At 49.6% G+C, this 10,885-nt stretch overlaps 2 non-coding genes across 2 annotated transcripts; both read right to left on the bottom strand.

The window, feature by feature from the left end:
• Positions 1-3,442: 3,442 nt before the first annotated feature.
• LOC124319763 lies at positions 3,443-3,595 on the bottom strand. Its single transcript, XR_006913454.1, has one exon. It is a non-coding gene; the product is annotated as a 5.8S ribosomal RNA (ribosomal RNA).
• A 935-nt stretch (positions 3,596-4,530) lies between these two features.
• Positions 4,531-6,825, bottom strand: LOC124319765. Its single transcript, XR_006913456.1, has one exon. It is a non-coding gene; the product is annotated as a small subunit ribosomal RNA (ribosomal RNA).
• Positions 6,826-10,885: the final 4,060 nt, after the last annotated feature.

Here is a 10,885-nt window from a genome sequence, read left to right as displayed (position 1 = left end):
CGAAAGAGTCCCGAAACGAGAGCTTTCCCCGAAAGAAAAACCAACGCTCGAAACAACCAACGCACTTCGACCCAGGCCTGACACGTCCGCCGACGGCTTCGCTTGATAAACTCAGCCCGACCGCCTCGACCCTCAGAGCCAATCCTTATCCCGAAGTTACGGATCCAATTTGCCGATTTCCCTTACCCACATTCATCCATCGACTAGAGGCTGTTCACCTTGGAGACCTGATGCGGATATCGGTACGAGCAGGCGCGAACGTCCAACAACGTAACCCTCCCACCGGATTTTCAAGGGCCAGCCGAGAACGACCACGGAGCGTCGCAGAAACGCGACGCTCTTCGGGATAGCCTTTGACAGCTAAATCCATAACCCTCTCGCCCCGCGACGGGATTCCAGGGTCTCGGTCCCTCAAGCAGAAAAGAAAACTCTTCCCGGGGTTCTCGGCAGCTTCTCCGGTTTGTGTCGCGTTACCGCGACCGTGACATTACGAGGGTTAAAGTCGTTTTATCGCGGACGTAGCCGCAGCCTGGTTCCGGAATCAGGACCGGATTCCCTTTCGCCTTAACCTGGGTGGCGTCTCACGTTATACGATACATGGTTTCATATTTTCGAAGGCGCTGCGAAAGAAGCATGCGATGCCATAACGCGATGAACGGTACTAGGAAAATAAAAGAGACGGGAGAAAAACAATCAAATACCGGCTAAGAGAAATCAAAAAAAGGAAAAAGACACTTCTTTAACCTTCTATCATTCTCACAAGCTTTCTTATTCATGTGTTTTCTTTGACCCCGCAACTTTAGATTTTTTCTCTTCGCGCACACCACAGAAGAATCACCGACACACGACTCAACCACAACCACGCCCGCTACTCATACGATAGATGCAACACATCACGCCCGTCACTAGGTCGGCTTTCGCCTGCGGCTTAGGATCGACTGACTCATGTCCAACCACTGTTCACATGAAACCCTTCTCCGCGTCAGTCCTCCAGGATCCCTCTGGAGTATTTGCTACTACCACCAAGATCTGCACCGACGGCGGCTCCGGGCAGGCTCACGCCCACAACCCTTCTACGCTCACCGTCGCGACCCCCCTACTCGTCGGGGCCTCAGCGCCGTCGCTCTCTTCGAGCTGACACGGACGTTATTCGCTCTGCCGACCGACGGCCCGGTATAGGCACGACGCTATAGCGCCTCCCATTTTAAGGGCTAGTTGCTTCGGCAGGTGAGTTGTTACACACTCCTGAGCGGATTCCGACCTCCATGGCCACCGTCCTGCTGTCTTTAGCAACCAACTCCTTTTCGTGGGATCCGAAATGTGCGTCGTTTAGGCGCCTTAACCGGGCGTTTGGTTCATCCCACAGCGCCAGTTCTGCTTACCAAAAATGGCCCACTGGGCGCTCAGATTCAAATCAATTGCCGCGGCCTCAATCAAGGAAAAAGGCCGGGCTTCTCACCCATTGAAAGTTTGAGAATAGGTTGAGGTCGTTTCGACCCCAAGGCCTCTAATCATTCGCTTTACCGGATGAAACTCCGTTTGTTCTCTTTGCGAGCACCAGCTATCCTGAGGGAAACTTCGGGGGGAACCAGCTACTAGATGGTTCGATTAGTCTTTCGCCCCTATACCCAACTCCGACGATCGATTTGCACGTCAGAATCGCTGCGGACCTCCACCAGGGTTTCCCCTGGCTTCGTCCTGGCCAGGCATAGGTCACCATCTTTCGGGTCCCAACGTGTGCGCTCTGGGTTCGTCCGGCCGACTCGACCAAACCCTTTTAAGGGGGAAAGATCTCGCGAGCATTCGGACGCCCTGGGGTTGCGCCCGCTCTGTTCGAGACGGGATCACCCCTCGCGGATGCACCCTCATCGGGGCCGCTTCACTTTCATTGCGCCTCGCGAGTTTAGTTTGATAATTTCTCGACGACTTGCGCACATGTTAGACTCCTTGGTCCGTGTTTCAAGACGGGTCGGGTGGGACCCGACTTCTACTCTCCGCTCTGGGCCTCCACAGGTTGAGCACCGCAACTTTTTCTCTTTTACAAAAAAAAGCTACGACACCTCCCGGGAGGAGACAGGTCACGACCGGGCAGTACTGTTGGGAAACGCCGCGCTCGTCATCGCGGCACCCGCGAAGGTAACCACGAAACTCGCTAACGGACGCCCCGTGTAACAGACACCCAGTCGGTCGCGGAGTCCTACTAGGCCCCCCACTTGCGGACCTTGGCGTGGCTATTGCGATCGCAGAACGACTTATGCAAGAGAGCCGCCAATTCAGGCAGTCTCCATGCAGCGTTAAGGGCATACAACCAAGTGCCGGGAGCGGGGACTTGTTCGACCTTCGAGGGCCCACCCGTTTAACCCCCTGAACGGTTTCACGCACTCTTGAACTCTCTCTTCAAAGTTCTTTTCAACTTTCCCTCGCGGTACTTGTTCGCTATCGGTCTCGTGGCGATATTTAGCCTTAGAAGGAGTTTACCTCCCGCTTAGGGCTGCACGCTCAAGCAACCCGACTCTTGGGAAGGGATCCGATGCACGGTCTCGGCTCGTCTTATCTACGGGCCTGACACCCTCTGTGGGTTGCTCGCCCCGTTCATGGAGACTTGGACGATAGATACCGGACAGACGCGCACGATCCTCCCGAACACCACATTCCTCGGCACCCGCTCAACCGGGCGCGAGGTTCGGTGCTGGGCTCATCCCTGTTCGCTCGCCGCTACTAAGGGAATCCTTGTTAGTTTCTTTTCCTCCGCTTACTGATATGCTTAAGTTCAGCGGGTAGTCTCATCTAAACTGAGGTCAGAATGAATTGTTTGTTTTCAAAAGGAGACAACACTTTATCTAGCTCGGCAGACTTTGGCGTTTTAAAGCCGGGAAAGATTGAATAATTGCCGGTTCAAATTTTTTTTTTTCGAAATAAAGCGAGTCTCTCGTTATTCGCAAAAATTAATTTACGAAAAGTGACAGGGCGTCCTGCGGCTTTTTGTATTGAAACAACGCGTCGTGCGCGAACCAAGCTTGCATAACGAGCGGTTAGAGTGAGTGATAATTCGCGGTGGTCGACACTTCGACACGCCCGGCGCACACACACAACTAAACTCGCGTTGAAGCGGTATATCGCGCACACGCAGCCGACACCTTGTTCGAGAAGATGTGTTTATTTCTAAAATTTTTTTTTGAGTTGGCTCAAAAATTTCCCATCTGTTTTGCCATCGAAAAAGGTTTCTTTTGAATAGAGAGGAAAAAAACAAAACAGGGCGAACCTTCTTTTATTTTTCCCCCTTTTTTGTATTTGAGGCATCGCGGACACTTAAGTCGCGCGGCACCCAGACGTTAGAGATTCGGGAGCTTTTATGCGGTCAGGCCGGGTGAAAAATAAATCTCGCCGCGACCCAACATGCAAAACCAAGACTGAAAAAATCTCTGTTCGTTCATCATTCGACCGACCCTCAGTCAGATGTGGCCCGAGCGAGAAGCTGGGCCGCCATTTACGTTCAAGATTTCGATGCTCCATGTGTTCTGCAGTTCGCATGGATTAGCGCACTTTGCTGCGCTCTTCATCGATCCACGAGCCTAGTGATCCACCGTTCAGGGTCGTATATAAAACGACATATTCGTTTTCTTCTCTCTTTTTCTCCAACCCGCCCAAGCAAATGAATGCGAGGGCGGAGAAAGAAAGCCAGAAAGAAAATGTTCCGATAAACACTCGTACTAGAATTTGGGTTTAGTGTGTTATTGTGATTTTGAATTCTTCCTACTTCATCGAGAGGGCGAAGGGCAAGCTTAAAAAACATTCGGTTTTCAACGGCATAGTGTCGGGCTTTGGAGTGTTAGTCTATACGACGCACACGCACGCAACCACGAGTATCTACGCCCGAAAAGAACGTCCAGAGTAAAGTCTCACACTTTCGTCCCCCACCGAGAATCAAAAAATCCCGAAGACGAAGAGAGAAACAAAAAAAAAACAATTTCGATTGGGCGTATCCGCTTTAAACCACCGCGCATCAGAGCGCCTGATACCCGTTCAAAATCTTGATGTTTTTTTTTTTTTTTCCGACTCTCCATCCACCGAGTTTTTATTTTTCAAAGTGTTTGATTTAGGGACTAAGACTTTATAAAATCTCCTTTATTGTTCCTTCGGTACTCGCGGCCCAGGCGGGCTATCGTATTCTTCACTCTACTAACGTCAACACTGTGAGCGCCGCTAAAGGTCGAATGAATCTATAGAGACATTCACCATCGAAGCAGGAAGAATTTGCTCACGGCCATAGACCAAATCGAAAGACTTTGTGTTTTTTTTTGAGCCGAGAGGAAAGAAAAATCAATTTGAAAAGGCGAATCCGCTTTAAACCACCGCGCATCAGAGCGCCTGATACCCGTTCAAAATAAATGATTTTCTTCCGTCAACCCACACATAGTTCATACGATGTCTTACGCCGAAAGACTTTTGATGGGGTTTTTTTTGTTTTGCAACTTTTAGTTGTTTCGTGCTCAACCAAAGCCATATGCGCAAAACATTTGTCTTGTTCGTTTATGATCCTTCCGCAGGTTCACCTACGGAAACCTTGTTACGACTTTTACTTCCTCTAAAGGATCAAGTTCGACCATCTTTCAGTCTCGCCGTTGGTAGGCACCGCACGGGCAGAGATTGCTCCCCACTCGACGGCACCCCGACAAGCCCGTCCGAAGGCCTCACTAAATCATTCAATCGGTAGTAGCGACGGGCGGTGTGTACAAAGGGCAGGGACGTAATCGACGCGGGCTAGTGACCCGCGCCTACTAGGGATTCCTGGTTCATGGGGATCATTGCAGTCCCCAATCCCAACCACGAAGGAGGTTCAGCGGTTACCCGGTCCTTTCGGACAGGGAGAGTGAAACACGCTGATTCCTTCAGTGTAGCGCGCGTGCGGCCCAGGACATCTAAGGGCATCACAGACCTGTTATTGCTCACTGTCACGCGGCTGGACGCCGCTTGTCCCTCTAAGAAGACTGCGTGACGGACGCGAGAGCAGAAGGTATCGCCGGGGATGACGACGACCGAATAACAATAGAGCCAGCCCCCGCGAGACATTCCCGACAAAGCCCCGCCATACCTCATCCGCCAGGCAACCAACCCGTGAAGGCCGTACACCCGACGAACAAAGCACAACGAAACCAAGCCGAGAGATTGCCTCACTAAAGGAACCAGTCCCACCGAGACCCGAATCGCCGCCACCTGATCCCGACGCCTCCGTACTCCCTTCGGTTTCAATTGATAAAACCCGTCACCTATTTAGCAGGCTAGAGTCTCGTTCGTTATCGGAATTAACCAGACAAATCGCTCCACCAACTAAGAACGGCCATGCACCACCACCCACCGAATCAAGAAAGAGCTCTCAATCTGTCAATCCTTCCAGTGTCCGGGCCTGGTGAGGTTTCCCGTGTTGAGTCAAATTAAGCCGCAGGCTCCACTCCTGGTGGTGCCCTTCCGTCAATTCCTTTAAGTTTCAGCTTTGCAACCATACTTCCCCCGGAACCCAAAGACTTTGGTTTCCCGGAAGCTGCCCGTCGAGTCATTGGAGTAACTCCGACGGATTGCTGGTTGGCATCGTTTATGGTTAGAACTAGGGCGGTATCTGATCGCCTTCGAACCTCTAACTTTCGTTCTTGATCAAGGAAAACATTCTTGGCAAATGCCTTCGCTGTTGTTCGTCTTGCGGCGGTCCAAGAATTTCACCTCTGTCGCCGCAGTACGAATGCCCCCGTCCGTCTCTATTGACCATTACCTCGGGTCCAAAAGTAAAAGACCAGCAAAATCGGACCGAGGTCCTATTCCATCATTCCATGCTGCGATATTCAGGCGTTGGGATACACCTGCTTTGAGCACTCTAATTTGTTCAAAGTAAACGTTGCCGGCCGCCCGAGACACCCGGTGAAGGGCACCCCGAACGATTGACTGGGTGGAGCGAATCGAGTCAACTACGACCAAAATTTAAAAAAGAACCCGAAAGAACTTTCCAACTCTGGCCGCAGATACAACAACGACGCACCGACCACCACTCCGGCGATGTTGTCCGACCGTGAAGAGAGTCGGGCTTTGACACCCGGGCTCCCAGAGCGTGAAACGCAACACCCTTGATTCAGAGCGGCGCCGCCCGGCCGAAGACAGACATCCGACTACGAGCTTTTTAACCGCAACAACTTTAATATACGCTATTGGAGCTGGAGTTACCGCGGCTGCTGGCACCAGACTTGCCCTCCAATGGTTCCTCGTTAAAGGATTTAAAGTGTACTCATTCCAATCACGGGGCCTCGGAAGAGTCCCGTATCGTTATTTTTCGTCACTACCTCCCCGTGCCGGGAGTGGGTAATTTGCGCGCCTGCTGCCTTCCTTGGATGTGGTAGCCGTTTCTCAGGCTCCCTCTCCGGAATCGAACCCCGATTCCCCGTTACCCGTTGCAACCATGGTAGGCGCGTAACCTACCATCGACAGTTGATAAGGCAGACATTTGAAAGATACGTCGCCGGCGCGAAGGCCGTGCGATCGGCGTGAAGTTATCCAGAGTCACCAAAATTGGTACGGTGCGCGAGCCCGAAAGCCCGGCCCCGACTGGTTTTGATCTAATAAAAGCACCTCTTCTGCGAGCCCGAAAGCCCGCAGTCGAGGCTCGAGTGCATGTATTAGCTCTAGAATTACCACAGTTATCCAAGTAGGATGGAGTGGATCTAAGGAACCATAACTGATTTATTGAGCCATTCGCGGTTTCGCCGTCTAGCGGCTTGTACTTAGACATGCATGGCTTAATCTTTGAGACAAGCATATGCTACTGGCAGGATCAACCAGGTATTTCGTGTATGTTTGTTTGATATGCATCCGGCGAGTTGCGGGTTTTTATTTCGCCCACGCATCACCAAACACACACCAAATCAACACGTTTTTCGTTTTTTTTCTTTTTCTTCGGAAACTAAAATTTTTGATCGCAACGCCTGGCGTGTCACAGCGAGTCCCAGTGAAGAGAAACACCGATCCGATCCGTTTGTTGGATTTTTTTCATTTCAATTTCCAAAGTCAAAGACCATTCAACGGTCTATGAGCCCAAAGTGAATCGGATTCATTCGACCGGTCTTGATATATTCATCAACTTTTTTTCCCGTATTACGGTTTTCGACGGTCATATGTGGCGTGCTGTATGCTCATAAGTCAAGCCTGCTTTACTAAGCTGACAAGCATACATCTTTTAAATTTTTGTGGGCTCAGAGTTTTATTTTTATTTTTCCACCGCCGAGGCACACTCTCGCATCACCCCGCACGACACACACACACACACACACCTCACCGCTCAACGGTCACACGAGGCAGAATTTTCCGCAAAGACTTTCGAAGAGAAAGAGAAAACTCGGAACAACCGCGGTCAGAGGCCAGCATAGAGGCATCGTATAGAAAGTCATGGGCGGAAAAAAACAAATCATTTCAAGTCGAGACAAGCAACCAGACTACCCCTATAAAAGTGCGCAATTCTTTAAGAGTTCACCGAAGAATGACCGAGATCAAGTATGCACGAAACGAACATATTCCAAGGGCAGCTGAATAAGCGATTCTGCGCCGAAGCGCGAGAAAAGCAAGCGGTACACCGATGGGGATCGTTTTTTTATCGTGTTAGATTCGTTGTTGTCAAGCAAGGATTCTCAAAATGTTTTTTGCATTGCACCCAAGTTTCGTACTGATTACTTGTCGCAGACCGGTGACTGTCAAAAAAAATTTTTTTACGTTTTTTCTTGAGAGGTCACTGCCTACACACAACTCCGGGCGGGCCGTACACTCACAGCCGTTTGAATTCTCCCTTCGTGTGTCATGGCCATAACTGAGCGTACATCTTACCGGGCGCCGAGTTGATCTGGCTTGTTCGATGAACGTTCGGGATACGTACAATCGATATAGCTCCAACCGTAACTCGTTTGTAATTACGCCGGCCATACTCAGCGGGCGCTCAGCTCAGCTCTCGATATCTTCCGTCGAAGGGAAGTTCGTAGTAAAAGAGAGTCAGAGTCGACGCCACATTTTGCGGTCCTCGCATCTCATCCGATTTTTGAATTTTATAGATTTGCCATCACTTCCACCCAATTCTCTCGTATATTTCAATCTCTTGACTTTGTCCGACCGGGCCGTCTTCGCCCCCCTTCAACTCCGTCCATCTCCACTTCTGTGTTCCACACAACGAGCTTCCGTCAAACGGCAAAATGTGAAATATGCGCACGCCGCACGAAATAATTTGAAAGCGTTCTGTTTGGTGGCTTTTTTATTTTTTATCTCTCGGCTCACACACACACACACACATTTCCGCCTGAACGGTAATTTTTTTTGATACGGTGTCAAAAAGTGAAAAGACGCGCACCATTTTCTTTTCTCTTCCGTATCGTCGCTGACGGTAAACGCTGATGGTTATGATGCCGTAAGTTTGGAAGAAAGAATCTTTCCCGTCTTGTCTTGTTACGGTAAAATAACAAAGAACAAGCGTCCGATTTCTCTCACAGACGGCCACAGACAAACCACACGTGCCGAAGAAACGAAACGTCCGAAACCAAAAAAATGTTTGACGCGCGCACCTCTTCTGAACTTTTCGACCAAGAGTCGTTGGATCGAGTGACGAGCTTCTCAGCTGTCGCACCAATCGGTGAAGCGGGCGTTTGAATTCCCGTCCACATCGCGGTTCGGATATATTTTTACATATACCGACCATCGGAAATTTCGAAAACGGTTTTACCGAAGGAATGATATTTCACACACCGACAGCTCATCGAGTTCGTCTCCGTTCAACGGTTTTTTTTTTTAAGACTTTTTGATCGCATGGGGCTAAACTGGTTAGAGCAAAGCCGCGATCCAAGCAGTGAAAAAAAAACAAAGACAGTGCAAGCGCGATCGAACGGAATCGAAACTAAAATCATGTGAAGTGGCGGGCGGAAAGGAGCTCAGCTACGGTGGAAATGAAACTACAACTAACGCCGAACCGGACAACTTCCCATTCTGCGTCTTCGTTTCATTTCCCAAAGCTCCCCGTCGATACCAAAGTTTTTGCGTCGAAGCTACTAAAGAAATTTCGCGCTTTCCTTTTCGCCTCTTTCGCCTTCCCTTCGATATCTATCCAACCACCGGCTTCGACTTTATTTCTTTCACCCGTCTATTCGCCCGATAGTCGACGGTCGGCCATTCTTTGGTATCGGCCAGGCGGACTAACAAGAAGTAAGACTCGTTTGAAAAATTTGGACCGGGCTTTACAATCGCTGCTTGTCGTAATGTCGCAAATTTGAAAAAAATTTTCAATTCGAGAAACCAAACTATTCGACACTTCGAAAATTTTTGGGACTCTGAAAATTTTTCCGAGTTTAGGAATCGAGACCTCTTCTATACTAAGGAAAACCACTAATGTTCCGCCGCATAATGTCTCCGTTTTCCGGCTCATTTTTAGCGATTGGACGGGGACATTGCCCCATCCAACCGCCAGCCGACTTTCAGGAACCGTCGTTTTCAAAGTTGGGACTTAGAAAATTTTCGACGAGTGGGAATTTTTTACGGTCGCAAGTCATCACGACACGCCCGACCAACCCATTTGAGAGCCGCCACGCCTCGACGGTGTGACGGCTTTTTTTCGAATCGACGGGTCTCGCTCACTCCTCTCTCGCGCCGACCAGAGGCCGGGCGAGAGAGTCGTTGCCAAACACCGTCGTCGGAAATGGGAGAATTTGAGTGGGAATTTTTTACGGTCGCGAGTCATCACGACACGCCCGACCAACCCACTTGAGAGCCGCCACGCCTCGACGGTGTGACGGCTTCTCTTTTCGAATCGACGGGTCTCGCTCACTCCTCTCTCGCGCCGACCAGTGGCCGGGCGAGAGAGTCGTTGCCAAACACCGTCGTCGGAAATCGAGAAATTTTCATTTCCATTTCCATTTTTTTTCATCGGCCTTTATACGTCCAAGTCCCGCCAACCACGTCACTACCACGTCGTCGGGACTTAGAAAAATTTTTCAATTTTTCGGACTTAGAAAATTTTTCAACTTTCTTTTTTTCGACAACCTCTTCCCTATATAGGAAAGTAGTGGATGTTCCGGGCAGTAACTGTACGAAAAAGTCGATTTCCGAATTTTTGCCGGACATTCACCTGAGCTCAGGCCGGGCCGCCCGCTCAACTGCCGCCCGGTCACCACCAAAAACCGGTCTTGGAAATTTTAGGACTTAGAAAATTTTTCAACTTTTTCTTTCTCGACAACCTCTTCCCTATATAGGAAAGTAGTGGATGTTCCGGGCAGTAACTGTACGAAAAAGTTGATTTCCGAAATTTTGCCGGGCTTTCACCAGAGCTCAGGCGGGGCTTACCATCACACCCGCCGACCGGTCACCACCAAAAACCGGTCTTGGAAATTTTAGGACTTAGAAATTTTTTCCAACTTTTTTTCTTTCGCTCTTTCTCTCTTTTTCAGCCGTCTTTGCTCGTCCCAGTGCCGCCTATAGCTTCACTATCCATCGTCGGGACTTAGAAAAATTTTTCAATTTTTCGGACTTAGAAAATTTTTTCAATTTTCATTTTCGACAACCTCTTCCCTATATAGGAAAGTAGTGGATGTTCCGGGCAGTAACTGTACGAAAAAGTTGATTTCCGAAATTTTGCCGGACATTCACCTGAGCTCAGGCCGGGCCGCCCGCTCAACTGCCGACCGGTCTCCACCAAAAACCGGTCTTGGAAATTTTAGGACTTAGAAATTTTTTCCAACTTTTTTTCTTTCGCTCTTTCTCTCTTTTTCAGCCGTCTTTGCTCGTCCCAGTGCCGCCTATAGCTTCACTATCCATCGTCGGGACTTAGAAAAATTTTTCAATTTTTCGGACTTAGAAAATTTTTTCAATTTTCATTTTC

Source organism: Daphnia pulicaria, unplaced genomic scaffold, assembly GCF_021234035.1.
Source record: "Daphnia pulicaria isolate SC F1-1A unplaced genomic scaffold, SC_F0-13Bv2 h1tg000194l, whole genome shotgun sequence".
NCBI lineage: Eukaryota > Metazoa > Arthropoda > Branchiopoda > Diplostraca > Daphniidae > Daphnia > Daphnia pulicaria.
Note: the sequence above shows the minus strand (reverse complement) of the source record. Positions and strands in the feature narration are given on the sequence as shown.